At 28.3% G+C, this 11,487-nt stretch overlaps 1 protein-coding gene across 1 annotated transcript in view; it reads right to left on the reverse strand.

The window, feature by feature from the left end:
• The window catches only part of LOC107064084 (agrin), a 51,682-nt gene extending 51,516 nt beyond the window's left edge, over nucleotides 1–166 (reverse strand). Inside the window, exon 1 of the mRNA XM_089178270.1 lies at nucleotides 65–166. The gene's annotated coding sequence lies outside the window, so the exon portion shown is untranslated. The remainder of the gene's footprint in view (nucleotides 1–64) is intronic.
• Between the last annotated feature and the right edge of the window lie 11,321 nt (nucleotides 167–11,487).

Raw genomic sequence — 11,487 nt, forward strand, 5'->3', positions numbered from 1 at the left:
TCATCGTCGTAATAAAAACCTATTGAAATTATCATAGAAATGTTTGATAGTTAAACATACTTACTTTTAAACTTCGTTGATGACTGCAGGATGAGTATCCTACCCTTAGGATGACGACGTATAAAATAAAATGAAATAAAAAGTCTTAAAAGCTGAAACATACTAAAGATTATATTACAATATTTCCTGTAAATCATTTCTGAAGGCAGAACACACAGGTTATAAGATACTATATCATAAAGAATCAATGTTAAATATAATTCAATAAAGTGTAACCTAAAAAGTAAATCGTTTTTTATACCATTCAATCTAATGAAAATCTTTTTAAAGTATTAAAATTTACACGATAAGGTTAGAAATAAAATTATTCAATAATTTACTGTGTATGTGTGTGTAGTTACTTTTGACGATCTTAACGTGTCGAAAGACGAAAGGGGAAAGAGATACATTACTACGTTTAACCTTGGTAGTGCCGAACTCTCGATGCTCGGTACTCGGGTACCCGGTGCTCGGGGGTACTCGGGTGCTCGGGAGTACTCGGGTATTCGATGCTCAGTGCTCGGTACTCTGTTGTTTTCTTTTGTTTTCAACTGTTTCTTTTTTATTTTCATCTCGAGCACGATTCTTAGATTGAGTATATGTATTCGTATTGGATTCTCCCAACGCTCGGAAAATTAAAATAAGTAAGAAATAAAATTATATTAGTACAATATAAAGAAAATCGAATATATAAGTGTACGTATACGAATTACCTATACTTATGTATATATGCCTATATGTATGTGTATGTGATAGAAATCAAATTTAATACGATATACGATTTTTGAAGACATAATTATGAAAAATAATTAATTGGAGTATCATTAGAGATGATACAAAGTATTGATACCATGAGAAAAAGGTAAAAATTAGAAGAAATATTATAAGTTGGCCTTGGTGAGATATGGCAGGAAGCTCAGAAATGTACGACGATTATATTTTCACGGATATCTTTTGAAATTTGTATTTTTTAGTTTTTAAAACACTCATGTATAAAAATCTTGCTTTTAGTTATCGTTTCATATATAATTTGAAGGTTTAAACGTTAGAAAAAATCTTTTAATTACCTGATATCAACGGACGCCCAAATCTGCTGCAACTACTATAGATGAAAAATTCAAAATGGTGGTCACTTCCCCTTCGCGGTACGTTGCTGAAAGATTGCTGTCGTTTCATTGGCTTATTAGCTGATTTGTTAATTCGGACTTGAAATGACCAATCATAAGATTCATCACGCAAACAAGCTTAACCACCACACGTATGTAACTCGTTTTTCTCCTACCAACCACGTTAAACTCCATATAATATAATTTATTTATAAAAAATATTCTAACAATAATGAATAAAAAATAAAAATAATGTAGACACTGTGAAAACTTTATCGAATCGAACAGAAGAACACAACCGTACAAAAGAGAATCGTCCGTCTATATAGATATGCATAAAACAATTGATATCTTTCTCTCAGCATGCCACCATAAATAATATCGATTAATAAAAATTTCGCGAAAATGATCTACATTATCGATTAATTACTGACACGCTAAATTCAATATTTTCTAATACACTTTACTAAAGTACAGAAAATTTTTGTCCACGAATCATTAATGCGCAGAAACGAGAAAATAATTACTTTAGAATAGAAAAAGTGCTTAACTCTGAACGTTATAATCTTCAATTATTTTTATTAGAAACATTATTACCGTTGCACGCATGTTCAATATTTGAAAAAGTCATATAAGGTACTCCGAAAATATATTCCGTACTTTTAAACAATAATCGATACTTCTATCCACTAATTAACAATTATTTTAATAATCTAGTATACTCCACTTATATTACAGCATAATTTAACACTCGAAGTCATCCCTGCACATAAACAATAAATTAATTACATTAGAATGAAAAGAATGTTAAAATCAGAACGTTATAATCTTGAATTTTATTATTAGAATTTTAATTACCGATGCAAAAATAATCAACATAAGAAAAATCATAAACACCTTTCTAATCAAAGTTTTCTTATAGAGAACAACAGTCCAGTCTGAAGGGGAATTTCGAAGAGGAAGGTACTCCAATAATATATCTCGTACTTTTAAACAATAATCGATACTTCTATCGATTAATTAACAATTATTATAATATTCTAATACATATCGCTTATGTTACAGCATACTTTAACACTTGAAGTCATCACTGCAGATGAACAATAAATTAATTACGTTAGAATGAATAAAATAATAAAATTTGAACGTTATAATATTAAATTTTCTTTATAAGAATTTTCATTGCCGTTGCAGAAATAATCAACATAAGAAAAATCATAAACACCTTTCTAATCAAAGTTTTCTTATAGAGAATAACAGTTTAGTCTGAAGGGGAATTTCGAAGAGGAAGGTACTCCAATTATATATCTCGTACTTTTAAACAATAATCGATACTTCTATCGATTAATTAACAATTATTATAATATTCTAATACATATCGCTTATGTTACAGCATACTTTAACACTTGAAGTCATCACTGCACATGAACAATAAATTAATTACGTAAGAATGAATAAAATAATAAAATTTGAACGTTATAATATTGAATTTTCTTTATTAGAATTTTAATTACCGTTGCAAAAATAATCAACATAAGAAAAATCATAAACACCTTTCTAATCAAAGTTTTCTTATAGAGAACAACAGTCCAGTCTAAAGGGGAATTTCGAAGAGGAAGGTACTCCAATAATATATCTCGTACTTTTAAACAATAATCGATACTTCTATCGATTAATTAACAATTATTATAATATTCTAATACATATCGCTTATGTTACAGCATACTTTAACACTTGAAGTCATCACTGCACATAAACAATAAATTAATTACGTTAGAATAAATAAAATAATAAAATCTGTACGTTATAATATTGAATTTTCTTTATTAGAATTATAATTACCGTTGCACACATGCTCGAAATAAAAAAAAAGAAATATAAACAACTTTCTAATCAATGTTTTGTTTTAGAGAACAACAGCTCAGTCTATTAGTGCATTTCGAAGAGGAAGGTACTCCGAAAGTATATTTCGTACTTTTAAATAATAATCGATACTTCTATCGATTAATTAACAATTATTTTAATATTCTAATACACTCTACTTATATTACAGGAAATTTTTAACCTCAGAGTCTTCACTGCGCATGAACAATAAAATAATTACGTTATAATGAAAAGAATGTTCAAATTCAAACATTATAATTTTAAATTTTCTTTATTAGAATTATAATTACCGTTGCACACATGATCAACATATATGAAGTCATATAAACAACTTTCTAATCAATGTTTTGTTTTAGAGAACAACAGCTCAGTCTATTAGTGCATTTCGAAGAGGTAGGTACTCCGAAAATATATTCCGTACTTTTAAATAATAATCGATACTTCTATCAATTAATTAACAATTATTTTAATATTCTAATACACCCTTCTTATATTACAGAATAATTTAACACTTCAAGTCATCACTGCTCATGAACAATAAAATACTTACTTTAGAATAAATAAAATAATAAAATCTGTACGTTATAATCTTGAATTTTCTTTATTAGAATTATAATTACCGTTGCACACATGATCAACATATATGAAGTCATATAAACAACTTTCTAATCAATGTTTTGTTTTAGAGAACAACAGCTCAGTCTATTAGTGCATTTCGAAGAGGAAGGTACTCCGAAAATATATTCCGTACTTTTAAATAATAATCGATACTTCTATCGATTAATTAACAATTATTTTAATATTCTAATACACCTTTCTTATATTACAGAATAATTTAACACTTGAAATCATCACTGCTCATGAACAATAAAATACTTACTTTAGAATAAATAAAATAATAACATCTGTACGTTATAATATTGAATTTTCTTTATTAGAATTATAATTACCGTTGCACACATGATCAACATATATCAAGTGATATAAACAACTTTCTAATCAATGTTTTGTTTTAGAAAACAATGGGTCAGTCCATAAGTAAATTTCGAAGAGGAAGGTACTCCGAAAACATATTCCGTTCTTTTAAATAATAATCAATACTTCTATCGATTAATTAACAATTATTTTAATATTCTAATACACCCTTCTTATATTACAGAATAATTTAACACTTGAAGTCATCACTGCGCATGAACAATAAAATAATTACGTTAGAATAAAGGATGTTAAAATTCAAACGTTATAATCTTGAATTTTCTTTATTAGAATTTTAATACCGTTGAGAAATAATCAGCAAAAGAAAAATCATAAACAACTTTCTAATCAATGTTTTGTTTTAGAGAACAACAGCTCAGTCTATTAGTGCATTTCGAAGAGGAAGGTACTCCGAAAATATATTCCGTACTTTTAAATAATAATCGATACTTCTATCGATTAATTAACAATTATTTTAATATTCTAATACACCCTTCTTATATTACAGAATAATTTAACACTTGAAATCATCACTGCTCATGAACAATAAAATACTTACTTTAGAATAAATAAAATAATAACATCTGTACGTTATAATATTGAATTTTCTTTATTAGAATTATAATTACCGTTGCACACATGATCAACATATATCAAGTGATATAAACAACTTTCTAATCAATGTTTTGTTTTAGAAAACAATGGGTCAGTCCATAAGTAAATTTCGAAGAGGAAGGTACTCCGAAAATATATTCCGTTCTTTTAAATAATAATCAATACTTCTATCGATTAATTAACAATTATTTTAATATTCTAATACACCCTTCTTATATTACAGAATAATTTAACACTTGAAGTCATCACTGCGCATGAACAATAAATTAATCACATTAGAATAAAAATAATGTTTAAATCCGAACGTTATAATCTTGAATTTTCATTATTAGAATTATTATTACCGTTGCAGAAATAATCAACATAAGAAAAATCATAAACAACTTTCTAATCAAAGTTTTGTTTTAGAGAACAATGGGTCAGTCTGCAAGTGAATTTCGAAGAGGAAGGTACTCCAATAATATATCTCGTACTTTTAAACAATAATTAATACTTCTATCGATTAATTAACAATTATATTAATACTCTAATACAGTCTACTTATATTACAGCATAATTAAACACTCGAAGTCATCACTGCTCATGAACAATAAAATAATTACATTAGAATAAATAAAATAATAAAATCTGTACGTTATTATCTTGTATTTTCTTTATTAGAATTATAATTACCGTTGCACACATGCTCGAAATAAAAAAAAGAAATATAAACAACTTTCTAATTAATGTTTAGTTTTAAAGAACAACGGCTCAGTCCATTAGTGCATTTCGAAGAGGAAGGTACTCCGAAAATATATTCCGTACTTTTAAATAATAATCGATACTTCTATCCATTGTTTAACAATTATTTCATTATTTTAATATACTTTAATTATTTTTCAGATTGTTTCAACGCATATACATTAATTTAAACGTTACATACCTATTAACATACTTTGAATAGAAAATAATTTTAATATGAATTTATTTTTTCAATTTATCAGATAACTGTCTTCAACTTGATTGCGTTCCTAGATCGGAAGGTAATATAATATACTCCAATTACTTACATTGCAAATAAAATTGTATTAATATTCATTAAAAATTTCTGTTTCAGAAGCGGTTCAATGGGTAGCGGGTAAATTTTTTGTTCGTAAAGGGTGGTACCATTTACAAATAAAGAATTTACTTCAGGGATGCGACCCTGCCCACGCGAGCCATGATTCTATCTTCTTACTCCCAAGGATAGAATCATGTTCATTTGACTTTTAAGCTGGAGCTACCGTCTTTTTTCCTTTTTTTTCTTTTTCGGCTTTTTGGTATGCATAGATAGATATGCATTTAGCATGAGAAACTGAAGCTTCATTGTAAGGGAAAACATCTTCCGCTAATTGTTAGACGGACCCAAGGATTCTTTTCCGTAAGTTCGCAATAGTATACGGTGTTGGACTGAACATTTAGTGTAGGTTTCTCCTAAATTTAGAGTCAGTGGACTAGTCCAATCGGGGGGAAACCACTTAAAAAAAAAATCGTGAAAAGTTCCGCTTTAAAAGTTATACCCATCCCCCTTTTCTCCTATCCCTTTTTATTTTTAAACTCTTTTTTATCCATTTGTTTTCTGTTGCAGATTGGACTATGGTAAGGAAACGGCCACTGGTGGACCAAAGGAGGAGGACCATAAAGGAACAAGAAATGGACTTGGTAATGTAGGATAGTATAAAATAATTATTTGTATAAATAAAATGAAAATTTGTATCTTTATATAATTCTCTTTGTAGCATCGCACATGTGCGAACATCATTATTTTTCATGTATTTTCTTTATTTATAGGTTCCATGGAACAACTCATAATTTGTATACTCTTTTTAATTATTATACTTTATTTTATGGAGATTTAAAATTATGTATATAAATGTATATAGATTGTATTTCTATAAGTTGAAGTTATTCTAGGGTGTGTTAGCTTTAAGTACCATCAAAGATTTTATTGAATTTCTTTTCAGATTACACTCCTTGTTTATCTCATTCTGTATTTTTTAGTATTGAAATTTTTCTCTGGTATTTTCGATAATAATTTTAACGATTTTTCGGATGGTACTCTTATGGTGGGGCCTAAGAGTTAGATTCATTCCTTTGAATTATATTCGGATGTGAGCATCTTTAGGATGCACATCCCTCTTGGGTCTTCAGAAGCGGTTACCTCCTCGTGGTTAGACCCGGGCAATGGATATTACTTTCCGTGTAATGTTTATCATATTTTTATATGCTCTACATTCCATGGCAAGTGAAATCTAGCTAAAGACCGCTTACCATAAACATTATAATTGTAATTAGTTTCTGTAATTTTTCAATGAACATATTTTTATTCCTTTCCTTGGCTCCTTCTATCCATTTCATCTCCAGAAACTAATTACCTTATAATGTTTTTAATAACTTTTATAATGTTAAAGGCATTACTCCGATAAAACAAGAAATCTTTTATTGTAATATTTATTTTATTTAATTTCTGGATAAAATTATTTTTGTTATAATGCATATTTTATTTTTTAATGCAGGTTTCTACTATCTCACAATATGTCGATTTCAAAAAAGTCTGCAATTGAAAGGAAATATCATACCTTTCTAAAGATAATTTTTTTGCAGAGAACAACGGCTCAGTCTTTAAGTGTATTTCGAAGACGAAGGTACTTCCAGAATATATTTCGCTCTTTTAAACAATAATTGATACTTCTATCGATTAATTAACAATTATTTTAATATTCTTATACACTCTACTTACATTACTAATAATTTGACACTTGGAATCTCATTACTGCGCATGAACAATAAAATAATTACGTTAGAATGAAAAGGATGTTCAAATTCAAACGTTATAATTTTAAATTTTCTTTTTTAGAATTATAATTAACGTTGGACACATACTTAACATAAAAACAAGTCATATAAACAACTTTCTAATTAATGTTTTGTTCTAGAGAAAAACGGCTCAGTCCATAAGTGAATTCCGAAGAGGAAGGTACTCCGAAAGTATATTTCGTACTTTTAAATAATAATCGATACTTCTATCGATTAATTAACAATTATTTTAATATTCTAATACACTCTACTTATATTACAGGAAATTTTTAACCTCAGAGTCTTCACTGCGCATGAACAATAAAATAATTACGTTATAATGAAAAGAATGTTCAAATTCAAACATTATAATTTTAAATTTTCTTTATTAGAATTATAATTACCGTTGCACACATGATCAACATATATGAAGTCATATAAACAATTTTCTAATCAATGTTTTGTTTTAGTGAACAACAGCTCAGTCTATAAGTGTACTTCGAAGAGGAAGGTACTCCGAAAATATATTCCGTACTTTTAAACAATAATCGATACTTCTATCGATTAATTAACAATTATTTTAATATTCTAATACACTCTACTTATATTACAGCATAATTTACACTCGTAGTCATCATTGCGCATGAACAATAAAATAATTACTTTAGAATAAATAAAATAATAAAATCTGTACGTTATAATATTGAATTTTCTTTATTAGAATTATAATTACCGTTGCACACATGATCAACATATATGAAGTCATATAAACAACTTTCTAATCAATGTTTTGTTTTAGAGAACAACAGCTCAGTCTATTAGTGCATTTCGAAGAGGAAGGTACTCCGAAAATATATTCCGTACTTTTAAATAATAATCGATACTTCTATCGATTAATTAACAATTATTTTAATATTCTAATACACTCTACTTATATTACAGGAAATTTTTAACCCCAGAGTCTTCACTGCGCATGAACAATAAAATAATTACGTTATAATGAAAAGAATGTTCAAATTCAAACGTTATAATTTTAAATTTTCTTTATTAGAATTATAATTAACGTTGGACACATACTTAACATAAAAACAAGTCATATAAACAACTTTCTAATCAATGTTTTGTTTTAGAGAACAACAGCTCAGTCTATTAGTGCATTTCGAAGAGGAAGGTACTCCGAAAATATATTCCGTACTTTTAAACAATAAGTGATACTTCTATCGATTAATTAACAATTATTTTAATATTCTAATACATCCTTCTTATATTACAGAATAATTTAACACTTGAAGTCATCACTGCTCATGAACAATAAAATACTTACTTTAAAATAAATAAAATAATAAAATCTGTACGTTATAATATTGAATTTTCTTTATTAGAATTATTATTTCCGTTGCACACATGTTCAACAATAAAGAAACAGTCATATAAACAACTTTCTAATCAATGTTTTGTTTTAAAGAACAATGGCTTAGTCTATTAGTACATTTCGAAAAGGAAGGTACTCTGAAAAAATATTCCGTACTTTTAAACAATAATCGATATTTCTATCGAATATTTAACTATTATTTTATTATTCTAATACACTTTAATTATTTTTCAGATTGTTTCAACTCATATACATTAATTTAAACGTTACATACCTATTAACATACTTTGAATAGAAAATTATTTTAATATGAATTTATTTTTTCAATTTATCAGATAACTGTCTCCAACTTGATTGCGTTCCTAGATCGGAAGGTAATATAATATACTCCAATTACTTACATTGCAAATAAAATTGTATTAATATTCATTAAAAATTTCTGTTTCAGAAGTGGTTTAATGGGTAGCGGGTAAATTTTTTGTTCGTAAAGGGTGGTACCATTTACAAATAAAGAATTTACTTCAGGGATGCGACCCTGCCCACGCGAGCCATGATTCTATCTTCTTACTCCCAAGGATAGAATCATGTTCATTTGACTTTTAAGCTGGAGCTACCGTCTTTTTTCCTTTTTTTTCTTTTTCGGCTTTTTGATATGCATAGATAGATATGCATTTAGCATGAGAAACTGAAGCTTCATTGTAAGGGAAAACATCTTCCGCTAATTGTTAGACGGACCCAAGGATTCATTTCTGTAAGTTCGCAATAGTATACGGTGTTGGACTGAACATTTAGTGTAGGTTTCTCCTAAATTTAGAGTCAGTGGACTAGTCCAATCGGGGGGAAACCACTTAAAAAAAAAATCGTGAAAAGTTCCGCTTTAAAAGTTATACCCATCCCCCTTTTCTCCTATCCCTTTTTATTTTAAAACTCTTTTTTATCCATTTGTTTTCTGTTGCAGATTGGACTATGGTAAAGAAACGGCCACAGGTGGACCAAAGGAGGAGGACCATAAAGGAACAAGAAATGGACTTGGTAATGTAGGATAGTATAAAATAATTATTTGTATAAATAAAATGAAAATTTGCATCTTTATATAATTCTCTTTTTAGCATCGAACGTGTTTGATAATTATTTTTAATGTTTTTTCTTTATTTATAGATTCCATGGTACAACTTATAATTGTATACTCTTTTTAATTATTATACTTTATTTTATGGAGATTGAAATTATGTATATAAATGTATATAGATTGTATTTCTATAAGTTGAAGTTATTCTAGGGTGTGTTAGTTTTAAGTTTTATCGATGATTTTATTGAATTTCTTTTCAGATTACACTCCTTGTTTATCTCATTTTGTATTTTTTAGTATTGAAATTTTTCTCTGGTATTTTCGATAATAATTTTAACGACTTTTCGGATGGTACTCTTATGGTGGGGCCTAAGAGTTAGGTTCATTCTTTTGAATTATATTCGGATGCAAGCATCTTCAGGATGCACATCCCTCGTGGGTCTTCAGAAGCGGTTACCTCCTCGTGGTTAGACCTGGGCAATGGATATTACTTTCCATGTAATGTTTGTCATATTTTAATATGATATACATTCCATGGCAAGTGAAATCTAGCTAAAGACTGCTTATCATTAATATTATAATAATAATTGGTTTCTTTCATTTTCCTAATTAATACCATATTCACATTCCTCTCATTACTTTCCCTTAAATATTCCTTTCATATTATATTTTACATAATAATACTCGATTTATTTTGTAGTAACTTTAATCATGTACATTCTTTCAGTCGATTTTTTGACGTGTAGTGCGGTCGGTTTAAACACGTCTCGGTCGCGATCGTGTTCGAGTTCGCGTTTGTAATAAAAAACTTTATTATAGTTTTTTATTTTCGTTACCGTCTACTGGTCATCGTCATCTTTAAGGGTAGGAGACCCATCGGGCATTCATCACAGAAGACTACAAATAAGTATAATTTTTCTATCAAACATTTTGATGGTAATTTCAAAGTGATTTTATATTATGACGATGATATTAATAGTTCTTTTTCATTTTTCTGTTTCAGAGTACCATTGCAATCGTGCGTGTTAGCAATGAAGTGATCGTTTGCTTGCATCGTTCAACAAAATCGCGAATTAGAGTCAGTGTTTGTTCGCCGTATATAAAAATGTCGGTTTTGTTCGGGTAAAGAAACTCCGAAAGTTTCTTTTATTCGATTTAAACGCGCGCGCATCGTCATCCTAAGGGTAGGAGACCCATCGGGCATTCATCACTGAAGATATAAGGTAAATTAATTTTGATATTAAACATTTAATTGAATAATTACTTATAATTTTGAAATGATAACAATGATTCTAATCGTTTTGTACTTTTTTCTTATTTCAGAAGGGTAAGCAGTGTGAGTGTTTGAATTTTTTGACTGCGTGCAATGCAGTTAATAATAATTAGAGTCAGTGTTTGTTCGAATAATTAAAGTCAAATTAAATCGCGAAGTAGAGTCAGTGCCGTGTTCGTGATAAGAAACACGTAAAGTTTCTCCGTCGTTTGAACCGTCTACAGCATCGTCATCTTTAAAGGTGGGGATACCTGTCGGGCATCATCTAAAAAGATGAAAAGGTAAGTTAACTTTTCTATTAAACATTTCTACAATAATTTTATATGATTTTTAAATGATA

Source organism: Polistes dominula, unplaced genomic scaffold (assembly GCF_049000335.1).
Source record: "Polistes dominula isolate Pdom_NZ unplaced genomic scaffold, Pdom_raw_medaka contig_77, whole genome shotgun sequence".
In the NCBI taxonomy this organism is placed as follows: domain Eukaryota; kingdom Metazoa; phylum Arthropoda; class Insecta; order Hymenoptera; family Vespidae; genus Polistes; species Polistes dominula.